General features: G+C 51.0%; 2 long non-coding RNA genes across 2 annotated transcripts; one reads left to right on the top strand and one right to left on the bottom strand.

Annotated features, from left to right (window-relative positions):
- Nucleotides 1-269: 269 nt before the first annotated feature.
- On the bottom strand, nucleotides 270-5,971 carry LOC141575084 (uncharacterized). Its single transcript, XR_012502393.1, has 5 exons — nucleotides 5,840-5,971; nucleotides 4,659-4,782; nucleotides 2,818-2,935; nucleotides 2,333-2,459; nucleotides 270-1,931 (listed from the first exon to the last, which is right to left on the bottom strand). It is a non-coding gene; the product is annotated as an uncharacterized LOC141575084 (long non-coding RNA).
- Nucleotides 5,972-15,188: 9,217 nt separating this feature from the next.
- LOC141575072 (uncharacterized) lies at nucleotides 15,189-17,790 on the top strand. Its single transcript, XR_012502351.1, has 2 exons — nucleotides 15,189-15,341; nucleotides 16,732-17,790. It is a non-coding gene; the product is annotated as an uncharacterized LOC141575072 (long non-coding RNA).
- The last annotated feature ends 8,303 nt before the right edge of the window (nucleotides 17,791-26,093 follow it).

The following is a 26,093-nucleotide window of genomic DNA, read 5'->3' as shown; positions in this document are numbered from 1 at the left end:
GGCAGCAAAGTTTGAGATGTGAACAAATTGACCAGCTGGCCAGGGACAGCCCCCTTCGTCGCTGCCTTGGCAGCTGCCTCCGTCCCCTCAGCACATTCTGCCCACCTCCAGTGGCTAAGCTGTCAGGGAAACTGTGCTTTGGGACCTGGGGCAAAAGAGGCTGCCCCCAGGCCAAGCTGCGGAAGAGATGGGAGCTAAACCACCAGCTCCCAAGCGGCAGGCTCCATACCCCCGCTAACACCCCGCCGCCCCCTCACCCTACTGCAACCCCGGGGCAATATGACCCGGAGAAACGTGACCTGGGAACGAGGGTCAGCCACGTCAGGCCTCCAGAGAGATGGGAGCTTATCCTCCACCTCGCCAGGGGCAGCCCCTCTCTCCTCTCCAACACCTGATCTCACCGCGCCCACCTCCCAGGAGCAACCTGACCGGGTGTGGGGTGTCAGGCGAATCTTGCTCGGGAGAGGCCATCCCCAGGCCAGGTCAGTGGAGAGGAGAAGAAGTGGCCCCATTAGGCAGGGCAGCCGGACATCGCAGCTGCCTCTGCCCTTCGAACGCATCGCGCCCTTCTCCCAGGAGCAAGCTGACCTGGAGACGGGCATCCGGCTTCTTGGGCAGCAGAGGACGCCCCCAGGATTGGCAGCGGGGAAGAGGAGAGCAAATTGACAGGCTCAGCGCTGCAGGTCTTCTACCCTCGCCGTCGCCACCCCCGGACCTTAAAGGCACCGCCAAGGGCACCCCTCCCCCAGCAGGTTGAATGGGACAGGTGTGTCTGGTGATCTGGGGGAGGAGAGGCCACTCCCACACCAGGCAATCGGGGAGACGGGAGCCAATCCACCAGCTCCCCAAGGCAGCCACCTACCCCCGCAGCAGCCACCTCTCTTGCCCCCTGACCTCACGGTGGCCTCCTCTAGGGAGCAGGCTGACCTGGAGATGGAAGTCCGGCGAACTTGGGACAACAGAGACCGCCCTCAGGGCAAACCAATGGGGGGAAATGGGAGCAAATGGACCGGCTCCATGGGAAAACCTGCCGCTGCTGCCACCACCTCCAACGTACCACGCCCGCCTCAAGGGGTCAGGCCGACTAGGATACACGTGTCCCGTAACCCAGGGCAACAGAGACCGCCCCCAGGACAAGCCGCGGGGAAGATGGGAGCAAATGTGCCCGCTCCCCCGCTGCAGGCCCCCGACACCCGCCACCCGTGCACCCTGACTACCCTGCCTCCCGCCCCCAGCAGGCAAAGTGGGACAGGGGTGTCCGGGGACCTGGCGCAGCAGATGCTGCCTGCAGGCCACGCGGCACTGACATTGGAGCTAATACACAAGCTACCCCGGGGCAGCCTCCCTATCCCCGCAGCCACCACCTTACCAGCCCCCTGACTGCACCGCACCCATCTCCCAGATACAACCTCACCTGGAGTCGGACCGCAGGCAAATCTCCGGCGGCAGAGGTCGCCCTCAGGCCAGGCCGCGCGGGACAGAAGAAATGGAGCTACTCCCTGGAACGGACCCCCTCCCCCTGCAGCCGCCGCCGCCGCCTCCCAGGGGCAAGGTCACCTGGAGACCGGCGTCCCGCCTCTACGGCAGCAGAAGCTGCCACTGGCTCCGCCGCGGGGGAGAGCTGAGCGAACTGACCGGCTTCCGCGCGGCAGCCCCCCTAACTCCGTGGGCCCCGCACATTAATGGCACCGTCCCCACTCAGCAAGCTGAGTGGGACAGGCGTGTACGGTGACCAGGGGCAGCAGAGGCCGCTCCCAGGCCCGGCAGCCGGGAGAAGGCAGCTATTCCACCAGTTCGCCAGAGGCAGCCACGCTCCGCCCCCCTGTCGCTGCCGCTGCCCCCTGACCTAAGCGCCCCACCTCCCAGGAGCAAGCTTACCTGGAGTCCAACATCTGGCGAATCTCCAGCGGCCAAGGCCCCCCTAGGCCAGGCTGCAGGGAAGAGAAGAAATCGACCGGCTTGCCCGGGCAGCCTCCCACGCACCGCTGCCTCCGCCGCCCCAAACGATTGCACTAGCCTCCCGGGGTCAGGCTGACTGCGAGGATGTGCACTAGCCTTCTAATCCTGGCCACATGCCTGAGCACCTCCCTGCATCCCTACACTCCCTGCACCTCTGCACCCCTGCCACTATCTGCACTTCTGCACTGCCTGCACTTCTGCACCCCTGCACCCCCGCATCCCCTGAACTGCCTGCGCCCTCCACAGCCCCTGCACCCCTGTCACCAGTTACGCTTTTGCACTGCCTACACTCCTGCACCCCTGCATGTCCCACACACCACCTCTTGGGCCTGTGGCAGAGTCTCTGCTGTTAGACCAATGCACAGGAACTCACATCTTTGCCAGTATATGATGCATCAGTGGACGTCTGGGGTTGGCTGCAGGAAGGTACATGTTCCCGGTCACTAGCTTGGGCCACTAGGGTGATCTCTCTGAGGTCACCAAGGGCGGGCTCAGAGATGCTGTTTTCCAGGAAGAGAGGAGTTGAAACAGGTCTTGAGGGCAGAGCTGTGCTCACCAGGCCGTCCACGCTTCATGTTTTACACAGGGCTTCGGAGAAGTGAAATGGATCCCGCCAAGTAAGACCGGCCTGCTGTACGCCCACCTCAGTCCTGGGCTCTGAGGCAGACCGACTGGCTCCCACCCTCACGGCCCAGTTTTGGTACCTGAATGGTCCCTTTGAGGCATCCCATCAGTTCTCAGGAAGAAGTCTGGCTGCTTCCACCCCATGGCCCTCCCTCCTGTGCTGGCCTCAGGAAGTTTCCTTATTTGGGGAAGAAGGCAGCCCACCCCCTACCCCACCCCTCACCATGCTCTCACCCAGGCTGCTGCTCTCTCTGCCCATCAGAGTCTGGAAAGCCATCCCTCTTCAGTTATGTCCCTTCTGAGATGGACTTGCTTCCACTCAATTCTAGGCGAGGATGCACCATGGAATGCACTGGGTAAGAGAACCAAAATAAATAATTTCTTCTGTGAGGTTTTCTGTTTATCTACTGGGATGGGCTGTGTGTAGTTTGCTACAGCTATTGGTGTGAGAGGCTAAAACAGCCTGTGTGTCCTTGTTTTCATCTCCCCGCTGTCTTTGGGTTTTCCCTTGACACTCCTGAGACATTTACTTCTTTTAGTTTTATTCCTGTTATTACACAGGGGACCTACTGAAATGGAGGTAAGGTGTTGGGGGAGCAGGACAGAGCAGGGCATCTGTAGTCCTGTGATTAGTTCTCATTGAGCCTATGCCCTGAGCTGTGACCTCCACAAGTGTGTCTCTTTCCCCCCACCCCAATTTGGGTGAGACAGAAGGGATTTCCCTTCTCCCAGGTTGGTTAGGCTCTGGTAAAATAATTTCTCATTAAAAAAACAAACAAACAAAAAACAACTTCCCCAAATGAAACAGAATGTTTTGGGTATATTTCAATAGAGTTATTTTCTCCTTTCCAGGCAGGAAGCATGAGGAGTTATCCTCTGAGGCATTCATTCTGAGAACAGGACACGGTCCTGGAGGTAAAATGCATGAAAAAGAGCAGGGGGCCCCTCTGACTGGCCCCCTGGAGTTGTCACACTCGGACTTCCCCACGCTGAGACTTCCACTGGCCTCAGGGACCTGTTAAATCTGCCTGCCCTGGGGGTTGTTACAAAAGCGGGTTCTGCCCTGGGAGCTGTGACTCGCCAAGCCTGCCTGGCTGCCTCTCTGTGTTGGGAGCAGATTTTCCCCTCATTTTTCTGGGATCTAAGAAGTACAGTGGGATTGCAGCTCCCTCAGCTCTGGTGTTGTTTTCAGGACAGAAGGAGCAATTTCTGAGCTCCACACGAGCTGGAACAAAGGCTGGAATCCTCCCCTCCTCTGCCTCCGTGCAATAAGTGGCTGTGGTTCTAGCCGAGTTTCTGAAGATGTGGATTTAAACACACACATCCCAGCCCCTACAGGAGCACACAGTCCCATAAATCCCCCCAGTTTCCTCTGGTAACTACTAGGCTGATGGGGACACGGGTTTCGGGTCCACAGAGGCCTGACTGCACTACTTGCTCCGTGGCCTATTAACGTGGTTGCTCTGGGTCTTGTCTGAAGTGGCTTGCTTACCGCACCTGGTACATGGGAAACACAAAATAAGTTCTAGAAACTTCACTTTTTCTCCCTCCAGGGCCTTCAAACATAGAAAGTATTAAGTGAACTCAGACGGCCTAGTCACCGCAATGAGGTCCGTCCAGCCTGGCTCTCCTGAGTGATGGGCACTGACTTGCACCTTAACTCGGAACAGTAGGGGAACCGCCTTCTTCTAACTGGGCCTCTCCCCACACCGGGCACGCCCTCAGCTGAGACGGTGTCAACTCCCCCATTGAGGTGTGTGCTGGTGGCTTCAGTGTGACCTGGCCCTGCCGGGATATGAACCTGCAGTGAGTGAGGTGGAGGGTCGGGTGGAGAGGGGTCCCTTCTGGGGTGGCAGGGGGCCCGGTAGCACCCAGCCCGGCCTGGTGCCTGGGGCTCCCTAACACCTCCTACAGCTCCTGGGTTGGCTCCGGCCCTGGCCAATCCATACACCCTCCCAGCATCTTCTCATTAAGTCCCTTTTTGCTTTTATCAGCGAGAGGTGGCTTCTGTTGCTTGTTCAGTGAAACAGTACATAGGGAAACCAGACTATTTCTAACATCAGTAAAATACCAACCTCAGTTATCTCGCCGGGCAGACCGTGCAGCACAAAGGCCTGCAGAGGGCTGTGCGAACGGCTTACGTGAAGGGTCCTCATCATCTGTCTTCAGAGATGCAGAAGCTGGTGGTTCAGGTAAAACCTCAGGGAGGGATTGAGGAATCCAAAGCTGGTTGGTTTCAAAGGCTAACTGGTCAGACCAGACCCCTGAGCTGTGGTCAGAAGCCTAGCTCAACATCACGCAGACTCAGCACCCTAAGTGCCAGGTGGGGGCGGTGGTGTTCCCTTTGCAGGCTCTCATTGGGGATTCACTGTAGTCCCTTAAATGCAGCAGAGATTCCAGCCCCCTTAGCCCCCACCCTGCGTGTTCCATGACACAAATCCTGGGAGTGTTTAATTTTCATCTTTGTTTAGGAGGATGAAGGAGGGGCAAGAGGAGACATAAATTCATACTGACTGACACAAGGTCACAGCCAGTACCTCCTCCTTGGAGAGATACCTGCTCCCAAAGTGGTGGCTTGGGGGCTGGGCGGAGACCCTCCACTGGTCCCAGAGGGACTCCCTCATCTGGCCACAACTGATGGGTTGGACAACAGATCCAGAGGGAGACAGAGCATCTTTCCTGGGAATTTGGAACTGACACACAGAAATCAAGTTCACCCATCTGGGGATTGGCGAGGGTGAGGGGCGGTGGTTGGAAGTCAAATGAAACCAGAGCATGAGAGAAAGTTAGAAGTGAAAGAGAGAGAGACAGAGAGACTGAGCTTGTGAGAGCAAATAGTCAGAAAGAAGGAAAACAATCAGGGGACAGAGGAATTCCAGCTCTTGACTGTCTAGTCTGTCCTAGCCCATCAACGACCCCGCAGGATGGTTAATAAAATTCCAGTTTTGCAGATAAGGATAAAGGCTGAAAGAGGTGGGGGCTGGGTTTGGGTGCACAGTTAATTCAAGTGCCGCTGGACCCCTCATTTCCCATTGCCTGAAGGCACTGTAATCCTCACTGGGACCCCTGCGGTCCCCTGACAGCCCAGCACCCTGATCAAATGGCCCCTGCGGGAGGGGGAACCCCTCTGAGCGTGAAGAGTTCCCTGAACCGAGATGCCATGCATCAGCAGGCTCCTGCACACCCCAGGTTAACATCTCCCCAGCTGTGCAGTCTCCCGACACACTTCCCTCCCTGCCAGGCACCCCTTCCTTACCACCGAGTGTACTGCAGGAATTCAGACACAGGGATGCCCAAAGCAACACGAGCCCACCGGCTATACAAACAGCAGACTCCCAGCCCCACCTGGGTTCCGAGGGGACAGTAGGCGTCCTCAGCTTCCATGTGTCTAAGATAATCTTCTTCAGCTGGAGGTTTTAGAGAAAAATAAAAGGTCTAAAACATAGTTCAGTGAGGAATTCCTCCAAGGACCTGACTCCAGAGACTACAACCAGGGGTCCCTACCCCCCGGACTTGGGGTGAAGGTGGATTATTGATCAGCACAACCTCCGGTGGCCCAGCTCCTCAACTTGGCTGCCCAGAGTGGGCTGGGGGAATGGGTAAAGCCAGGGCACTCAGGAAGAGCACAGAGGACCTGATCTCCCCTCTCCGCACTTGTAAACCCTTCCTCAAATCTCAAGGCATCTGACAGAGAGCAGCCACCACAATAAGGAGATGCTCCCATCTCTTCACTCACTCCAGTCTGTTCACTTACGTGCTGAGCATCCACTGGGTCCCAGGACATGACACATAGGATGGCCGATGGGACAGGCTTGGTCCTTCCCCCTGGACCCTGTTCAATCTGATGGAAGAATGATCACTCATAAAGAGTTTCTCAAAATTATACAGAGACCAAAGACAAACTGCAGAGTGAACCAAATTTAAAAATATATATGAAGATCCCCCAGTCTCCCCGCCTAAGGTTAACAGCATAAAGCAAAAAGATCTTGCCTTTGATCACCAAGGAAGTTGTCACCAACCTCTCAGGTGGAAAGGACAGTTATTCTTTGAGCAGGACACAGAAGTGCTCCATCGGATTGGACCAGGGCATCTACAGTCATTCAGCAAATGTGTATAAGCTCCTACTACGTACGGGAATCTCCTAACTAGACCAATTCACAAGGTTCTCGGGCTTTATCAGTCAACAAAATAGACATGACTCCCCATCACTGGGGGCTCAGAGTTTTAGTAGAGGAAACAGGCAGCATGTTGGGGGTAGTAAGAGCTTGGAAAAATTAAAAAAAAAAGTGATATGAGCAAACTCCGGTGATGGCGGTGGGGTGGGAGGCAGGCAGGAGGGAATAAGGCAATCCTGGCAGATCTCACGGAGTAATGAACTTGAAGCAGAATAGATCCGGAGGAAGAAGGAAGAGCCGGAGCCAGAGGCCCCCTGAGTGAGGGGGAGAGTGTGGGCAGAGAGGCAGAGCACGCCGGGTCCTGAGGCCTTTGTGACGACTTTGGCTCCTAATGAAATGATGACCCGTTTAGTGAGTTTTGAGGGGAGGGGTGATATAGTCCAACTTAAGCTTTTGTGTTTGTGTTTTTTTTGTGGGAGGTAATTTATTTATTTTAATGAAGGTGCTGGGGATTGAACCCAGGATCTCTTTTTTTTTTAACATTTTTTATTGATTTATAATCATTTTTGAACCCAGGATCTCTTGCATGCTAAGCATGCGCCCTACCACTGAACTAAACCCACCCCATCAATGTATGCTTTTGCAGGCTCCCTCTGACTCTGTGTGGATGAGAGATTGTAGGAAAGCAAAGATGGAAACAGGAGGCTATTGGTGTCCAGGAAGGGCTAAAGGTGGCTCTTAGGAGGGCGGGGAGCAGGGAGCAGGTGGTTAAGAAGACAGAATACCCAGAATTTTCTAACAAGCTGGATTTGTTGTCTGTGTGTGTAAGAGAAAGACAGAAAGAACATTGTTCCAACATCTGGACCTGGACAATGGGAGGGATGTCCTCTCCATCCACAAGGGATGGGACAAGGTGGGGCTGAGCAGGTGGAAAGGGGCTGGTATCAGCTCAGTTCTTCAATGTCATGGTTAAGGTGTGTATTACATATTGCCACAGAAATGCCTAATAGGTAGAGGAGTCTGTTTTCTTTTTCTTTTTAACATTTAAAAAATATAATTTAAATGTGTTAATTGTATTATGTGAATGATTTGGGAAGTTTGTTTCATGCCAAGGTATATGTTATATATAGCCAAATGGAAAATATATCAGAAAGGGGAGAAATGAGGGCTTTCACATAAACTGACTGTCCATAACGTAGGTAAAATTTCAATAAAACCAGTGTTCAGTGCAAAAACCTCATCTTGGTGTTACATAAAAATAAATGAAAAAGGACTATGTTAATGTATCATTATTTCATGTTACATAATAGCCCCAAACAAACACACTGTTTAACTATGAGGCTTGTAGAAATGCTATTCGCTTTTTTCACATAAATACAGAAATGCAGAAAGGTTCTAAGGTAGAATAAGCATCTTAGTGGAAATAATACAGATTTGAGCATTTTACATGATATATATATTTACTGATACAAAATTTGGAAAAGTAATTACATAGTAGAACATATGTATGAATGTGAAAGCAAGATTAATGAAAGAAAAAGAATGTGAGTCTCAGGGATAAAGGTCCAGATGGAAAGGGCAAATCAGGGAGTTTTGGAGAAATCGAGAAATTGATGGCATGCCAATTTCCAAGGCTGGGTTGCTTCCACCAAAGGAATAGCAGAGAGAGAGATGAGAGGCCCAGGAGCCAACCCTGGGGCACACCCACAGTGTATGTTTGGGAAAAAGAGGAGACATTGGCAAAGGACCAGCCAGTAGACCAAAAGCAGAAAACAGACAGAGCAATGGGCTGGAGTTTAAGTGAAGCAGGAACACGGGGGAGGAGGGATGGAAGAGCTGGGTCAAATGCTGCCGAGGGTCTACGCATGATGAGGACTGAAAATTGACCGCTATATTTAGCAACGTGTGGTCACTGATGGCCATGACAGGGCAGTTTCCATAGAGCGAGGGATCAGGGGAAGAGCCAGAGTGGGTGTAAAAGGGGATGGCTCAAGAGAAGATGCAGACAGTGAGTTTAAACAACTCCTTAAAGATTTGCTGCAAAGACACAGGGTGGCAATTGGTGGGGGTGAATTAGGGTCAAGGAGTGCTGTTTGTTTCTTTTAAGAAGATGGACGTTTATATACTGATGGGAGCCAACTAGCAGGAGAACAAAATAGTTGAGGTAGTGAAAGAGAGGATGGTTTTGGGAGTGACAACCCAGAGAAGATGGGAGGGATGGGGCCCTGGGGACTTTTCGAGGAATTGGCTTTCGATGTCACCTGTAATAAGAGGTGGGGCACCGAGAGTGAGGTCACAGACAACACTAGGTGAGCGGATGTGCTGGGAGTTGCTTGTGAAACTTCTCTTCTGTTGGCTTGTTTGCTTGTTCAAAGTAGAAAAGTAACCTTACCAGCTGAGGGATGAGGAGGAAGAAAGAGTTACTGGAGCCATGAGAAGAAGATAAGAAAGAGCCTTCCAGGGAGAATGGGACAGTGAAAAGAGCAGGGGGAGATGGGGGAGTGCGCTCCCAGAAAGTTACATTTTCTCTTTGACGTCCCCAAATGTGTGATGTGTGATTACCCTTCCTGCTGTCTACGAAATAAAAATTAAGTATGGTTCAGAGGAAATGCCATTTCATTCTAAGAGGCTACCTGTTTCTCAGGAATGGCCATCTTAAACTGCAAATATTACAAAAAATGTTGAAAAGATGAACCTGTGTACCTAAAATCCCCTATTTTCTATTAATCTGGTTACTATTTAATTCCCCTATCAATAACTCATAACCAATACTGCCATGATGGAGGTACACTGATGCTTAAAAGGAAATGAGATCTGTATCCTTTTCCTAAATTCCATGGCTTCCTTAATATACAGTTCCCCTTGGAATTTAGGAATGTCTGGTATAAGAAGTGAGAAACAGTTTGAGAAAATCCCGGCTCAGAATTACACAGCACAACCGCATCTCAGAAGTATATACAGCCGTAAAGAATTTTAGAAGCAAAACTCCGTAACTACTCTTAAAGACTTTTGCAAACCTGGGCCTGCCCAGATGTTTCCAAACTGGAAAGGCACTCCAATCACTTGCCTGGTACCGGACCAGAGGCTGGCCAGCCTTTTCTGTAAAAGCGAGAGAGTAAATATTTTCAGTTTTGCAGATCATTTTGTTGTAACCATGCAGGTCTGCAATAAGAAAGCTAAGAGCACTGGGAGACAGGAAACAAATGGGCATGCCCTCACCCTCCCTTCCACTCAGGGCAGCTTCTCTGTGGTGGGCAGTTTTGCCACAATAACTTGTTTCTTTGTTTCCATTGGTTTCTTTTTTTCCACCTTACTGCTCAAGCTCAGAAATTCAGGTGGTCCTGGTCCTTCAGCATCCATGCAGAGAGAAGGCTGAGTGGGGTTGGGAACCCCACCTGATGGAGAAGAGAGATTGCTGGGAGGGACACTACGGTGGTCACCATGACACGAGACAATCACACCTTCTGGGGTGAAAGGGAATGAAGACAAGGGAGGGACAGAGCAGTGGGACCCCTAGGTCGCCTGCCAGGCTTTCTCTCCCTCCACAGCCACCCTGGGTGCCTGGGGGGTGTTGGGATTCAGCTACGGATATTAGGCTGAAGGGACTCAATATAAAGGACCATCCAGCTCCTCACTAGGTTCCAAACGCAGCCCCTCAAATTCCACCCTCTGAGTTTCTGGAACTCAGCTGGAAGAATAAATGAGCAGGCCAGATCCAGAGCCCAAGCCAAACACGACGGTGGTCACGTGGGGTTGTAACCCCATGCTCAGTGGTAGGGGACGCCTTGCAAATCTGCAGAAATCCCTGTTCCACCTCATTCCTGGGGGAAACCCCAGATCTCCTTCTGCTCTGTCTGTTCTTCTCTTGATGCTATTGTCCTGGATGGATGCAGAGTCTTTGAACCTGGCCCTCCAAACGTACATAAGCAGCCTGTTCGATAAAACAAATTATGCACTTTTTCACATTTGCCAGTTTTTTGATTCCAGAAATTTTGCGGGACTCATTCTCACAGTCTCCTGTGCCCCCACCACTTGGTGGCCCTCTGCTCATGGAAACACCATTTCCCACAACTGCACCCTGCCTCCCAGCTGGTCAGAGGGGAGTGACCCACAAAGACACAGGTGTTTGTGAGGATCCTGTCCCCCAGCAGAAAGCCTACTCCTGGAGCCACGGACAGGGATCTGGCCTCCTGAGCCGCTCAGCTCTAATTCAAAGCCTAAACTGGGGGCCCCGAACATTGCTGAATGACTTTCTGAGTCACCTGGACTGGAGGGGCCTGATTTTTCTTTCCAGGAATGGATGTAGCGCAGCCTCCATTTTCAGGGCTGATATTGACGATGGATCTAGTTCCCCCCACTGCACCGCAGGAAGGAGAGGCCCTTCCATCCCACAGCTTGGAAACCCAGCCCAGGTAAGTTCTGAAGCAGTGTATCGCTGCCAGGTCCAGTATCCCTGCAGAGTGGCCTCTGTCCCTGAATGAGCCCCTTACCTGGGCCTTTCCTGCCCCGACACAACCACACCCCAGTCTGTGCCAGAGATCTGGGGCTCTGTGTGTCCAGGGCACACAGTTGGGACCTGAGCCAGGTGTCCCCTGGGCCTCAAGGGGGAGAGGTCTGCCTCTGCATCAGGGAAAGGTGATCCCTCATGGCTGGCAGGACGCTCTCAATATGGACCTCCAGGCACCCAGGGAGCAGTTTCCCTGCAGGTGTTAGAAGCCATCATCAGGACGGCAGGCCCCTCTTTGTGCAGACCATCCCGCAGTGCTGGGCCCACGTGCTGACCACAGAAAACTACATGTCCCCAGGTTACCCCAGGCAACCTCACAAATTCGTCACTTGTTGACCTAGGTACCACGGGCTAATTGGCCATCCCATGAGGGTGGTCCTTGCAGGCATGGACTCCAGGTGCTCCCGTTAAGAAATCCCCCTGGGTTTCTGTGGTCACAGAGCCCACACCAGAAGATTCTAGTCCTGCAGTGACCACCACAGCAGTCACCTCCCCTGTGCATGTCCAGGAACAAATGACAGCAATTTATTGCCAGGAATCGTGATGAACAAGGGGGTGGGATTCCATACTAATTTTAGGATCCTGGTAACTCACTCTGCACCCCAAAAATCATCGATGAGAAATGTGTTTATTGGGATATCTGTGCCCCTAGAAGAGCTGTTCCTCAGGGCTCCTGGGACCCTCCAGCCCCTCTCAAGGTTCTCAGAGCTTGGGTCTAAATTTCTATCTCCCTCCTTTGGTGTACAGCCACCTGTGTCTCGTGATCACAGGTCACTTTATTGCATGACTTGGCATGTTCTTAGTTCTCGTCCTCCACCCCTGCACTAGACTCCCACGATGTTCCCACTGACCCTTGGCTCCCTGGGTGGGTCAGGGGGCCCTAAGTCTGCACCCTTCACTCTCCTCCTCTACCCCCAACTCTGAGGCCACCCCTAGGTGGACTGGAAGGTGTTTGTAAATGAGTCTTACACAAGGACATGACTGGAGAAAGCAGGGCACCACACCCGGAAAGCACACCTGCTCCCTTCTCTGATGAGGACCCCACAGCCCCACATTGCCTCCAGGGGTCTACTCAGCACACAGTCCCCCAGTTCTGGGCAAGGCGTCTCCCTGGAATCCTTGCTTCCAGGCAGAGTCTCTCTGTCCTTCTGAGTTTAGAGTTGTTCCCATGTTCCTGAGCACCAAGGTGCCCAGCACATACCCTTCACTGACCTGGAGAGACAAGGAAGATATGTGGCCACAGGTATCACAGGACACACCTGCTGGGACCCCAGGCCAAAGGGCCATCCTTCTGCCTTCTCAGGTGTGGATCCCGTGGTACCTTTTTGCAGGGGGCCCAAATGGGGAGTGGGGCCCAAAGCAGTTCATGGGGCTCTCTGGGCAGGGAAGACTTGGGCCAAGCAGCCTTGCCTGGTTTCCCTCCTGGGGCACTCTGAAAACTCCTGCTCCTCTGGCTGTGGCTGGAGGCCCCCCAAACTTCAGGGCGGGGCCCTTTCTCTCAGCCTCCACTGCCTCCAAAGCCACGCTGGAGCTGGCATGGGGAAAAAGCTTTCTTGCCCTCTTGTGGCCAAGCTGCCAGAGGTGGATGCTGCGGGGAACTGGAAAGAGTTAGCAGTTGCTCAGATGTGAGTGGTTAGGCAATTTGACACCCTGTCAACTAGCCTTAAACATTGGAAAGAGGGCTTTCCCGGGAAAGCTGGAAGTTACTTTCAGTAATTTGTTTAAAGATTTCTTTTTTTTTTCCCTTAAAGACTCATAAAACCTCTCCCAGGTCATTCCTGGTATGGACCATTATCCAGGGATCAATCGGGAAATGCAGGTGGAGAGGGGTGGGGGTAGGGGAGAGGGGAGGGGAGATCAGAGCCCACAGAGAGGAGATGCCCCTCCCAGGAGCCACAAACTGGGCAGTGGCTGCTGGCATCCAGCTCTCCTGTTCTCAGGCCCATTTCATCTGTGGGGTGTTTCCAAAAGAAACAATGGTGGAAGGGCCATGGAGGACCCCTAGACCTCCCAGAATAGACAGGGGGAGCAGAGTCACCATGCTGGCCCAGAGCTTGGAGACAGACCTGCAGTGGAGACCACAGGTCTTCTGAGAAGCCAGTTTCAAAATAAAGGCAGTATGCGCTGGAATACCCATTTCGAGCAATTGCTTCATCATAGACATGTAATTTACATAGTTCTTCTCACCACGAAACTGTGTTCCCAACACGCTACATGAATGACGGCTTCAACACACATTCATTTCTGAGATGTGAACAAGTGTAGAGCCGCTCTTTCGTCCAGCATAATGGGCATGGTTACACCTAGGAAAGCTTACCAAGATTTCTCAGCAACAGCCAATTTCGAAATAAAGGCAGTGTGCGCAGGAAAAGCCGGTTGGAGTGAGGGCTTCCCCATACATATGTAAGTTATATAGTTCCCCTCACCATGAAACGCTGTTCCCAACATGCTACATGCATGAAGGTTTTGACACACATTCAGTTCTAAGAAGTTAGCATGTGGAGAGCCGCTCTTTCATTCAGCATAAAAGGCCTGATTACACCCAGGAAGATTTACTCAGATGTCTCAGCTGGTTCCTTCACCCAGATTCAAAAGAAAGGCCGTTTTTGCTGGGAAAGCCTGTTGGAGCGTGTTCAGAGCTGTTTCGGGCTCTGTCCCAGCTGGAGGGTGCAAACCCCAACCTCCAGAATGAGGGACCAGGACCCCACCGGCCAGGTGGTGTTGCCTTTGCTGGGGAACAGTGATCTTTGGGTTAGATATTTTGCAGCTCTCTCTAAAACCTCTTTTGACTTAAGTTTGCATCCTAGTCACCAGTTTCAGGGTAACAGAAAAAGCATATCCTACATCCCTTTGCACTGAAATCTTCCCAAAAGAGCAAATATTTGCCCATGAAAATACCAGCTGCTCTTCTAAGGCCCCCTAAATACCCAGCAGAGTGGCCGGTGCACTCTTGATCAGGAACAGGATGAGAGGGACCAGCGGTCTTCCAGCAGGCTTGGCCTGGTGTGGCAGCTGCGCTGTGGGTCCGTGGTGGGAGGGCCATGCAGGGAATCCTGTTTGAGGGGCCTCTGTGCACGTCTGCATTATGCTCTGAGGTTTCATACAAAGCTCCAGGCATCCTAACTGGTCAGATACAGCCCCCACCCTCAGGCTGGAACCACCAGGACCTCAGTACCTGTAACAGGGACGGTGCCCAGTGTGGGGAGAGGTCATGGGACACTCCGGGGGCAGGGGTAGTGGTGCTGGGGAAGGCAGGGGGTGCAGTGAATGGTGGAGGGAGCAGGGTCCCTTGCTTGGGGGTGAGAGTTCTTGGGGAGACCACAGAGCATGGCACACACAATCCCCACCCCATACCCCAAATTCCTAGCCCCACCAACACAGGGGCTTCTCTGAACACTCTCACCGTGGCTAGCCTGTAAGACCGCACCTAACCCGGCATCTGGCACCCCTGCCCTATCTCCCCTCTTAGGACAGATCCCGTCTCCTTGGAAACTGCCCAGCAGCGTGAATTCAAGGCCGGCAGCGGGCCTGGCGGATCTGCACTTCAGGTGCCCTACCTGGCCAGCGGTTTGTGCCTTGGCTCAGTCCTCTATCTTGCCCAACGGCAGCCTGGGTCCACGTCCGGTGCAAGGGGAGGCCGCGGAGCCCAGGCTGAGCCACACACACGGACAGGTGAGGGTGCCCCCGCCCCGCTGCCCCACCGCCCCGCAGCCCCGCCCACTGGTGGCAGCACCGCCCCAGCATCCGGCCGGCGCCATCTGCAGGTGACGACGTCTGCTCGGCACCGACCTCCCAGGCCCCGCCCAGCTGCCCCATAAGCCTCCCCCCAGCCCCCGTCCTGGCCGAGCCCTGGCTCCCATTGGCTCCGCAATTTCTGCCCTCTCACGTCTAGCCTCGGGAGGACACAGACGCAAGCGCTAGAGGAGGGCCCCGCGGCGTTGCCATGGCTACATGCGCCGCGCTCTGCGCGGGCCGGTGTGAGCTTCTGGGGCGGGCAGCGGGCTCCGGAAGTGTGCAGCTACCCGGGACCATGGCGGTGCTTGCTGCTGGGGCTGGCGGCTTGCTCGCCTGGGCGACTAGTTCTGGCCTGGTCAGTCGGCGGCCGACATCCTGTCTGGGGCGGCGTCCCACAGACGGTAAACGTACGGCCGCGCCGTTGGCGGAGCCAGTGGACATGGACTGGGGTGGGATCCGGGTTGGTGTGGCTGCCGGGGAGGCGCTGTGGTGCCAGGGAGCGGGTTGGGGCGGGGAGGACAGGGCTGGGGCACAGCCTCGGGCTTTCCTCCCCCTCAGGCCTTGGGGCTGGGACCGCGAGTCCGGGTAGCCCTGCTTGGCCGCGGCCTCCCAGAACCCCCGGGAAGGGCAGGCGGAGGACCTGTCTTTTATGAAGCGGGGCCTTATCCGGGTTTTGAAGAGCCCCAGAATCAGATGTTGGAATGGGGTGGTTTATCAGCCTTGTTTATCTGCAGGGAAATTTCAGTTCCATCCAGATGTTGGCTCCTTCGGTAAAACTCAGGAATAAGACAAGGGTCATTGCCGATTAGCAGTTATCTAGGGCTTGACTCAAAATAGACTGTGCGGGGTGTAGGGATGGTAGATGGGCCTTCCCTCTCAAAGTTGGCAGTCTTCTGGGATTAGAGGCCCCAGTTGAGGATTACATCTTCATCTGCGGTAATGGAGGTTGTGGGAACATTAACACAGAGAAGGGAGGAGTGTGGCTGCGATAACTCATTAAAAAAGCCAGGACCCTTGCCTGGCTCTTGTGTAGGAGAGTCTCGCCTAGGGTAGGGCAGCAGTTATCAAAGTGTGTCTGAGGCCCCTGAGATGCAAGACTATTTTCATAGAAACGCCGGTATGTCACCTGCCTTTTGCACACTCTTGCACTCCCGAGTTTCTTGTGGGGATTTCCAGGGGAAACCTGGTCTGTGATATCACAAAACAGGGAATTTAGAGGCAGATAGAATTCAGAACTCACCAGTCCAAAAGAGTTTTGCAGAAATTAAAATCACTGCTCTTCTTCTCATTAATGATTTTTGTTTAGAAAAATATACTTATTTTTTGCTTAAGAGTATTAATGGTAACATGTAGTAGGTTGTTATTATTTTTAAGTGAAATCATAAGCATTTTTTAAAGTTCTTATTTAAGTTCTAACACAGGAACTATTGATAGATTTAACCCACATAAACAGCAGCCTTTTGGAGTCCTCAGTAATTAAGAGTGTACAGGGGTCTGTAGGCCAAGAAGCTTGAGAGCCCCTGGAGAACGTGTGCTCAGGTACTAGTCAGGTACTTAGCGTTGTTAGACAGATGCCAAGATGTCTTCTGCATGTGCTCCCGGACTCGAAGTAATTGGCCACATGGAGACGGGTGGGCAGTGCCTCCACTATACAAACCAGAAGCTGGTGAACGTGTCTTGAGTTTAGGCCATGTGCTGTGCAGGGATTCCCATTGTATCTGTTCTATCTAAGCCGGGATTCCTGTGCAGAGGCTTGGCCCTGAAGGCCCGCTCTCCTTTGCTCCCTGCCAGGTACCTTCTGTGTGACGTCAACCCTCCAGAGGGCTTCAGCCTCCATAGGAGCGTCTGTATCCACATCGCCTTCCTCCTGAAGACCCTGCTGAAAATGGAGGAATCGGTGCTGGTGATACCCCCTTGGGGCCGCCTCTACCATTGGCAGAGCCTGGACATCCACCAGGTCCGGATTCCCTGGTCTGACTTTTTTGATCTCTCAAGTCTCAACAGAAACATCCCTGACACTGAGTACCAACCGTTCATTGCAGGGGAGATGGTGATCGTTTAACTGGGGCCAGACGGTTGTTGTTCTGGTTCTGATGTGAACATCAGGCCATCTTGCTTCGGGCTTGTCGGTCTGCTAAGGGGTCCTGCTCATGTTTCCCGCACTGCAGGTGAATTTGGTCTTTCCATAGTTTTTCTCAGGAAATAGATCTGAAGTGTATGAGATATGTGTTCCCTCCGCTCTGAAAATCCTGGCCTCCTGGTGAGATGGAGCGGTGACAAGAAGGCCACTGCCACACAGGCCTTGTCTAAGGAGGACTCGCTCCCTGGGCAGTAAGGGCCATTCTTACCTGAAGGAAAACACGATGTGTGTGTAGCATGGGCCACGTGCTGGAGAAGGTATGTAACCTCTCATTCAGTATAATTTGGTCCTGCTCAAGCTTCCCATTTTACTTTCCGTAAGAGGTAAGAGGAAGATTTTCTTTGAATAAAGGTATTTAGAAATTATCTTTTTCTTTAATTGAAATATGGTTGATTTACAATGTTTTGTTAGTTTCAGATATACAGCTGTTTTGTTAGTTTCAGGTATACAGCATAGTGATTCAGTTGTACATATACATAGTCTATTCTTTTTCAGGTTCTTTTCCATTAAAGGTTGCAAGATACTGAATATTTTCCCCTGTGTTCTGCAGTGAATCTTTGTTGTTTGTCTATTTTACATATAGTAGTTTGTAATTGTTAATCCCAAACTCCTAAGTTAGTTTTCTAAGTCTGTGAGTGTGTTTTTGTTTTGTAAATAAGTTCATTTGTATCATTTTTAAAAATTCCACATACAAGTGATATCATATGATACTTGTCTTTCTCTGTCTGAGTTATTTCACTTTAGTGTGATAATCTCCAGGTCCATCCATGTTGATGTAAATGTCATTATTTCCTTCTTTGTTATGACTGAGTAATATTCTTCTATATCTAAATTCTACATCTTTATCCAATCATCTGTCTGTGGGTGTTTAGTTTGTTTCTATGTCTTGGCCATTGTAAGCAATGCTGCTGTGAACATTGGGGTGCAGGTATATTTTGGAATTAAGGCTCCCTCTGGATATATGCCCAGGAATGGGATTGCTGGATCAAATGATAAGTCTTTTTTTAGTCTTTTGAGGACTCACCATACTGTTTTCCACAGTGGCTGCACCAAACTACATTCCCACCAACAATGTAGGAGGGTTCCCTTTTCTCCACAGCCTCTCCAGCATTTGTGGTTTGTGGATGTTTGAATGGTGGCCATTCTGACTAGTGTGAGATGATAACTTATTGTAGTTTTGATTTGCATTTCTCTGATAATTAGCAATATTGAACCTTTTTTTCATATTCCTATTGGCCATTTGTATATCTTCATTGGAGAATTGCTTGTTTAGTTGTTCTGCCCATTTTTGGACTGGGTTGTTTATTTTTTTTTCTTATTAAGTTGTATGAACTATTTATATAGTCTAGAATTTAAGCCATGTTCAGTCTCATCTTTTGCAAAAATTTTCTCCCATTCCATAGGTTGTCTTTTTGTTTTGTTTATGGTTTCTGTTGCTGTGAAAAAGCTGATAAGTGTAATTAGGTCCCATTTGTTTATTTTGTATTTTATTTCTGTTGCTTGGGTGTATTGCCCTAGGAAAACATTGGTGAGATATATATCAAATAATATTTTGCCTAAGTTTTCTTCTGAGAGATTTATAGCGTCTTGTCTAATGTTTAAGTCTTTAAGCAATTTTGAGCTTGTTTCTTTTTTTTTTTTTTTTTGCGACTCTATTGTATGCTTTCTATTTGTGGTTATCTTTTTTTTCAAGTATATCAAATCATTACTATATCTATTTCCTTTAGACTGATAATCACGTAGGCTCCAACACATCCTAAGAATAATGAGAAAAAAAAAAAGAAAGAAAGAGAAAAAAATCTATCTTTTCATGCTACCGTCTCCCATTACCACCTTTTTGTATTTTGATGTACTTTTTCTTTTTTCCATCTTCATGTTTATTGTCTTGTAACTCGTTATTGCATTTCCAACTATGGTTTCCCGTTTGTATAGCATCCTGCTTTCTTTCTGTTTAGAATAGAAACTTTTAATGTCTCGGTTTGGTTCAATAATGCTGAATTATCTCCCCACTCCCCTCCCCCACTGTGTCTCTGAATCCTCAGTGCAGGGAAGCCAAACCATCCTTGCCTTCATCGGTTCTGGGAAAGCAATCTTCAGAGTGGGAAAGAAAACATTGAAAAATAATATTCTGTGTGTTTCTTTCTACCCTTGCCCAGAGAGTGAGAATCACCTCTGAAGGCGGAGGAAGAAAGTTGGAGGTGCGGGGCACAAAGTCTTTTGTCCTTTTGCTACTGAAAAAATGATTGCTTTTGTAATTAGTGATGATGCCCTTTAAATTGGTGAGATCGAGATTCTACAGCTTCAGCGCCTGTGAATAACCAGCCGGGAGAAAGCTCTCAAGGGCCCCTGCAGTGGGAAAGGCAGCCCCTCTGAGCACCTGTTGTTCTGTATTCTTCCTGACTCCACATGGGTTTGCTATGCACCGCACCGTGCAGGACGATGCAGTTACCCGAGGTGGAGGACGGGGAGACCCCTGCTGGGTGGAGAGCCACAGGAGCCCACATTTGAAGGACAAAGTGAAGAGTAGTGGGGCGGGCATAGGAGGAGAGGATGGTTGAGACCCAGGATGGTGTCCTGCAGTCCAGCAGGCGAGGCTGGCGGGGCAGATGGGGCCCTGGGGCATGGGCAGTCCTTGAGGGATCTGAAGCAAAGATATGAACCAAGAGACTGGATTCTTGTGGGCGTACAGCGCCCCCTGGAGGCCGCGGGGCAGTGCAGCAAGCCCAGGAGGAGCGGGCAGTTCCCCAGAGTTGGGTTGACAGGTCACAACCAATTCACTGGGGACCGAGAGGTACCGAGATATTGTTAACTTTTTGTCCCTCTTCCAGGAAAAAAGCTGCTTCCTGTTGAATAGCCTGTGTCGTTAGTGAGAATTAAAGACATGAAGCAACATTTCCTCAAAAGTCATCCATTGTGTAGTTGTTAGTTAATAAGGGTCAAATGCAGACTTGAATAGACTAAATCAAACATTCATCATCGGATTTTAAAATCCTTTAAAATAAAAATTCTTGCTGTCTTTGTTCTTCATTTCAGGGTTCACTTGGTGATAATAATAGTAAACAAAGCAACAGCAAACCCTTACAGAACTCTGTCCTGCTGTTCCAGGAAGTCTGTGTTCACGACAACCCAATGAGGTGGCACTTTACAGGAAGGACAGTCATTAATCACACAGCTGGTAAATGGCAGACCTGGGACTTGAACCCAAGCTGTCTGGCCCCAGAGCCCCCTCTCAGGCCTTTCACTGCAGCTCATCACTTGGCATGCCCGACACAGGCCAGCATTAAGGAGCAGCGTGACCTTGGCCAAGGCTGCTTCACCGCTTGGTCTCTGTTTCCTCATCTGTAGAATGGGGGTGTGGGAAGTGAATTCTGTGAGCTCAGTGGTCACTTCCTCCAGCTCTGCTATTCTACTGCTTTAAGTTAATTTATTAAGTATCTGAGCCTCTGAATGGGCCACCCTGTATCTTTGCTAGGACCTGGGTTACGGAGAAAAGTAAGATCAGCCTGCTTCTCCAAGGAGCCTGTCTCCCTCCACGGGAAACAGCTGCAAGGCTCAGGTTCCCTCGCTGGCGGACGGGGGCTGGGCAGGAAAGTCTGTTAGAAGATGGAGGCAGAGCCCCTCCGAGAACAGTGTTGGCCACACAGCTCTCAGGAACGGGAGCGTCTGTCCAGGCTGCTGAGAGGGGTGTCCTCGTGAGGCCAGCAGCCCCCCCCCAAATTAAGCCCTCAGGACAAAGATCAAGCCAGCCCTGTAGTGTCACCATAGAGCCAGTCCATCCTCATCACTGTGCCCCTGTGCTACTTTGTCCTGGGGCCTCTCTTTCCCCTACACCCAGAAGACTCTTCTCCCTCTCTTCTCTGAGTGTCCCCTCACTTCACCCGTGGTCCCTCCTTCCTGGCCCACCATCTCTGTAGTTGACACTTTGCCCCCTCACACCCCCCGTTTGATAAGGAGCCTGGGTTTGCCTCCTTGTGCTCACTTTCCCCTTTCAGATGATTGCTCCTACTCTCCTGGGAGCACCTGGAAAACCCAGGTCCATTCCTAGCAGTGCCTGCCACCCTGGCCTCCCTGCTCATCTGCCTCAGTCAGGAGCACCTGGACCACCAGCTCTGTATTGCCTCGCCTCCTACCATCAAGACGTCAAAGTTCATTCTCCCTCCACCACCCAGTATGTTCATTTTAGGGTCTTCTTCACCGTCAGCCTGAGCCAGCCACCCCCCATTCACCCTACCCACGGGCTCATACCCGGGTGTGTCTCCACCCCAGGTCCAGCCTCTCTCTTTTAAGTGCCCACCTCTAGCCATCCACCTGCTTCTCCACCAGCCTCCTTGGCCCTCATTCACCCTCACTAAGGCATCATGCGCTGACTCCTCTGCTTTCCTGCCTGTCCACATTCCTCTTACTTCCACTACCCCACCTTCCAGCTCTGCATCCACAGTCAGCACTCTCTTTATGACAAACAAAACCCCCTTGAGCCTTGACCTTTACAGTTCCTCACCAGGCCGACTTCCATCTCGGTTCACCCAGCTCTATTTGTTCTGAGCCTGCAGGCAGCAGGCTCTCCCAGCACAGGTTTCTAAGACTACAAATCAATGCCCACCGTGTTGCCACTGCCAGGCAATCCTCCAGGATTTCTCTAGTGAGCACATTTCCCCACTTATCACTCAGTGGTGTCAACATTCTCTGCTCTCTGCACACCTCTAAGCTTCCCTCTGTCTCTTCCCTGACTCCCAGCAGATGGTCTTCCCTCCTGCTTCAGAGAGAATGACATGTCACTGGAAAGGAACTCGCTCAACTGCAGCAAATCTTCTCACCTCATCTTTTATCTGTCCCTCTCCCACCTGGACTCTAGCTGTAGTTCTTAATTCAGTGAGTTTATTTGACATATATATACACAGTTAAAAGCATAGCACACTATCGCCTACCTTCTAGGGCTTATTGTTTCAATTTAACATAGAGTGTGTGATTCATCCACTTCGCTGCATGTACCTGCAGTTCATTTGTTTTAACTGATCTTAAGTGTTGTGTGTGTGAAAGTAACACAAGGCAAGGGTAAGCCAGGATTCAGGATGCTGGTTACTTCCTGTGAGAAGAGGCCAAGTGCAGGTTAGGACACAGTATGTCACTGTCAATAGTCCTGTTCTGATGCTGGGTGATAGGTTCACAACTGTTTCTTATAATATTAATTTTAATACATAAATACTTCTCAAAGGCACCTAAGGTGAGATTGTGTCATGAACCAAGGCATACAATGTGTAATATTACATCATTATTGTTATGTAATCTTGTTATAAAATATATTAATCATAATCCTATATTGTTATGTATTATATATTATATAGATGCATGAATTATATATTATGTATATAAATACCTACATACATATTATATACCATCTGATAATAAATAAACAGAACATATTATGGTAGTATATCTACTATTATGTATTATTTAATAAATAATAACATACTGTATCCTGTTATATGACATGGCCCCTAATCTTTAATCAAATAAAAATATGCCACTATATGTAATGGTAATTAATAAAATTAAATGAAAAAGCCCGCAGCTTTTAACGCCAACACCGCTTCAGGTGTCACAATCTTTTTTCTTCCCTTTCATGGCCGAGGTCCTCACATTGCTATCTGTTCCCCCTTTCATCTCCTTGTCCTGAGCCTTCCTCTTCCTCCCATCCCATGCTGCCTTCTGCCCCGTGGCCCCTCTAGTCACCAGCGGCATCTGGGGCACTGATTTTCGGAGATGGTCTCAGGCCCCTGCTCACCTGCCTGTCCGCTACCTCTGCCACTGCTGGTGGGAGAGGGGTTGGGGTCAGAATGCACCTCTTGTCCTGGAAGAGAACACAGCACAGACTGTGACCAGCAGCAGGTGTGGCCGGGAACTGCAGGACTGGGGGGAGAGCCAGACTGTCTGCATCCAGACCGGGGGCTCTTGGAGTGTGAAGAAGCCCAGTCCTCACTGCCCCTGAAGTGAGGAAAACACCCTCAGGTGAGTTAAAGTGCTTAAGACCTAGGTCTGTTGGCTGGAAAGGACAAACGGGTCCCTAAGGGGAGGGTAGTTGATGTTCCAGGCCCCACCAAGGCCCTAAGGGCTGGCGGGGAACCAGGCTGGATGCTCCACTGGACCCGGTGCCCCCACGGGGCTGGGGCCTTAGGGAACAAGCAGAAAGCCCTCAGTCTCTGGGGGAACGGGGCAGTGTGGGAGCATCCCTGCAGCGAGTCAAGTGACGTCAGGGCTTGTGGGATCCGTTTCTATGGCCACACCGAGCCTCAGCAGAAGCCACGGCAGGAGTGGATTCCTGTCTCTCCAGGTGCCATCTTGTCTGACTTCCAGGATTCAGACCTGATCCCCTGGGGTGCTAGGACAGTTATACACAGAGGCGGCTCGAGGAGGCCTCAAGATGGTGATAATGGCCTTCCTGCCAACACGATTACACAAAGATCAATCAATCGATGGGAAGTAAATAAGAACCATGGTCACATCTGGACCCCAAGCTTAGACGTGGTATATGGGTGACATTTATCGACAATCCAGCGAGGTTCTGGTCAGAGCTAGAGGCCAGGGCAGCAAGATGGGAGTGGCACTAAGGAGCATTGTGGTGCAGAGGCTAGACTGGGGGTCTGCAGGCTCCTCCCAGGAGGAGCCTCAGAGTTTTGGAGGTGGCTAACTTGCCTGATTCGTGTCACCAGCAAGTGATGCCACGTGCTGAAAATCAGCTATAATCCTGAGCCGGGTCAGCCCTGGGTGATGTGATAAAAGCTCCTACAAGAGGGAGCACCAGGCGGATAGTGAACCAACCAACAGGCTGATGTGTTTCTGGCCTGTGTTTATCGTGCTTTCATAGCCAAGAATGAGGAGAGAGTTGAATGGCTCACCATGAAGATTTTAACAACTTAAGAGGTTTCCGTGTCTCACTGTATTTCAGTGTCACCCGGAGGAATTCAGGAGGTGTTTAGACCCAGTGGAGACTAACGGCATCTTGGTTCCTCAACCTGGCAAACCTACCAGCCCTCTATGGCCAGACCTTGTCAAGTGCCTTCCCTTGTAACAAAACCTTTCCACCCACGCCTGTGGTATGCTTTTATTTGTTTTTAATTAATGGGAATGAAGATACCTTACAGCCTCCTCAGACCTTTCCTTGGGGCTTCTGCCCTTAGACCCCAGCAAGGGGGCCCTCTGCCCTGGGTCCTGCACTACAGAGGGTCCCTTTGGCCCTGACACTTCCTCTGGCCATGCCCTCCATGGGGTGGAGTCAGCAGGGCCAAGGGGACACGGTCATTGGCTCCACCCTGTGCTCTAGAAACCCAGGACCCCAAATGCCCTGTCTCAGCAGCCCCTGACCCATTTCTAGTGCCTGCATCAGCTCTCCCCGGAGTTCAGATTCCTAGGACTCACAGAGAGGCCAAAGCATAGCTGTTTGCATGGAGGGTATGAGCAGAGCCCGGACATGAGGTCTGTGTGTCCCCCTGTGCACATCCAAGGCCCCTTGTGGCAAGGGATGGACCCAGCATTGGGAAGAAAACGGTCAGGCTAGTGATCAGAGCCTGGGAATCAGCTCTCCCCACACGCTCACTTTCTTTGCCGGACTCCCCTGTGTCTGGGAATTCTAAATTTGAACCTGGCCTTCCCCCTTATAATGAATGTATATTTGTAAAGGCAGGAGATTAGACCCTACTGCACTTAACATGTTTACATGTATAGGATGTGAGCTCCCAGGTATGCTCTGGCCCTGCACTTCCAAAGGTCCAGAGCAGTTATGTTGGCTCTACTGAGACTGTAAGTGGTAAAGACCATCTCCAGAGAGGAGGGGTTCCTGCTTCACGCTCCAAAGTCAGGATCTTCTGAGTGGATAAAACAATGGACACTGTGACCCTCAATTGTAAATTGATTTAGAATAACGCCAAAGTGTGTAAGACGTGTGTGTACGCATGCACGCACCTGGGGACGTGTGTGGTACATGACTGTGTGTGTGTGTGTGTGTGCATGCGCATGCCTGGGGATGTATATGGTTCTGTATGTTATGTATGTGTGTGCGCCTGAGAACGTGTGTGGTTGTGTGTATGTTATGAGTGTGTGTGTGTTACATGACTCCATATGTGTGTGCCCGTGGGGATGTATGTGGAGCAGAGCCAGTGTGTCTGCACGTGTGTTTGTGTGTACGTGCATGTATTAGTTTTAATCGTAGAAGCTGTCCTTTAGAAGTATGAAGTAGTAAAAATTGTATGATGTCCTTTGCTGTATAATTCAAAATTAAAATAATCTTCAATCACCAGAAATTTAGTCCCCCTCAGATTCTGATTTTTTTCCATATTGATTATGTCTTCATTTCACTGATGAGGAAACTGTAGCTTAGAGATGTTAACTGACTCAACCAAGGACATGGAGCTAGCGAGCCCAGGACCAGGACAAGTCCAAGCCACGCTGCTCCAGAGGCCTGGAGCCCTGCTCACGATCATGCGTGGCCTCTTGGCGGGGGAACAGATTCTGATGGGCTGTGGCCAGCGTGCAGGCTGCCCAAGCCGGGGATTCGGGAAGCTGGGCGGAGAGTACCAGACAGCAGACAAGAGTGAAGGGCTGCTCAGAAGTCAGATAGGTTCCTAGGTCTTGGATGAGGAAGGATGCTCACTGATAATCCTTGATCCCTTTGCTGGTGGCTAAAAGGGACCAAGGCCTATGAGAGCACTTCTGGGAGCTGCCTGCCAAAACCTGGAAAAGGACTGCTCAGGACTGGCTCTGCAGTAGGAGCAGAGGAAGGAAATGCCGCCTCTTGGTGGACATTATTGGTGATGGCAGTAGGAGGCCTAGCAGCCTTGGCATAGAGGTGGCAGGACAAGGTCCTAGTGGATGATCGTTTTCACGTGTCTTAAAAATCATTGCTTCATATATTTTATCCATTTTGTGGTTTATTGTAGGGTGGTAATTATGGTCATTGTTACTCCATATTACCTGGATTAATTAATTTTTTTATTGTTAATTTTCTCTTCAGTGATTTGGA

The sequence above is a fragment of the Camelus bactrianus genome, chromosome 26 (assembly GCF_048773025.1).
Source record: "Camelus bactrianus isolate YW-2024 breed Bactrian camel chromosome 26, ASM4877302v1, whole genome shotgun sequence".
Lineage (NCBI taxonomy): Eukaryota > Metazoa > Chordata > Mammalia > Artiodactyla > Camelidae > Camelus > Camelus bactrianus.
Note: the sequence above shows the minus strand (reverse complement) of the source record. Positions and strands in the feature narration are given on the sequence as shown.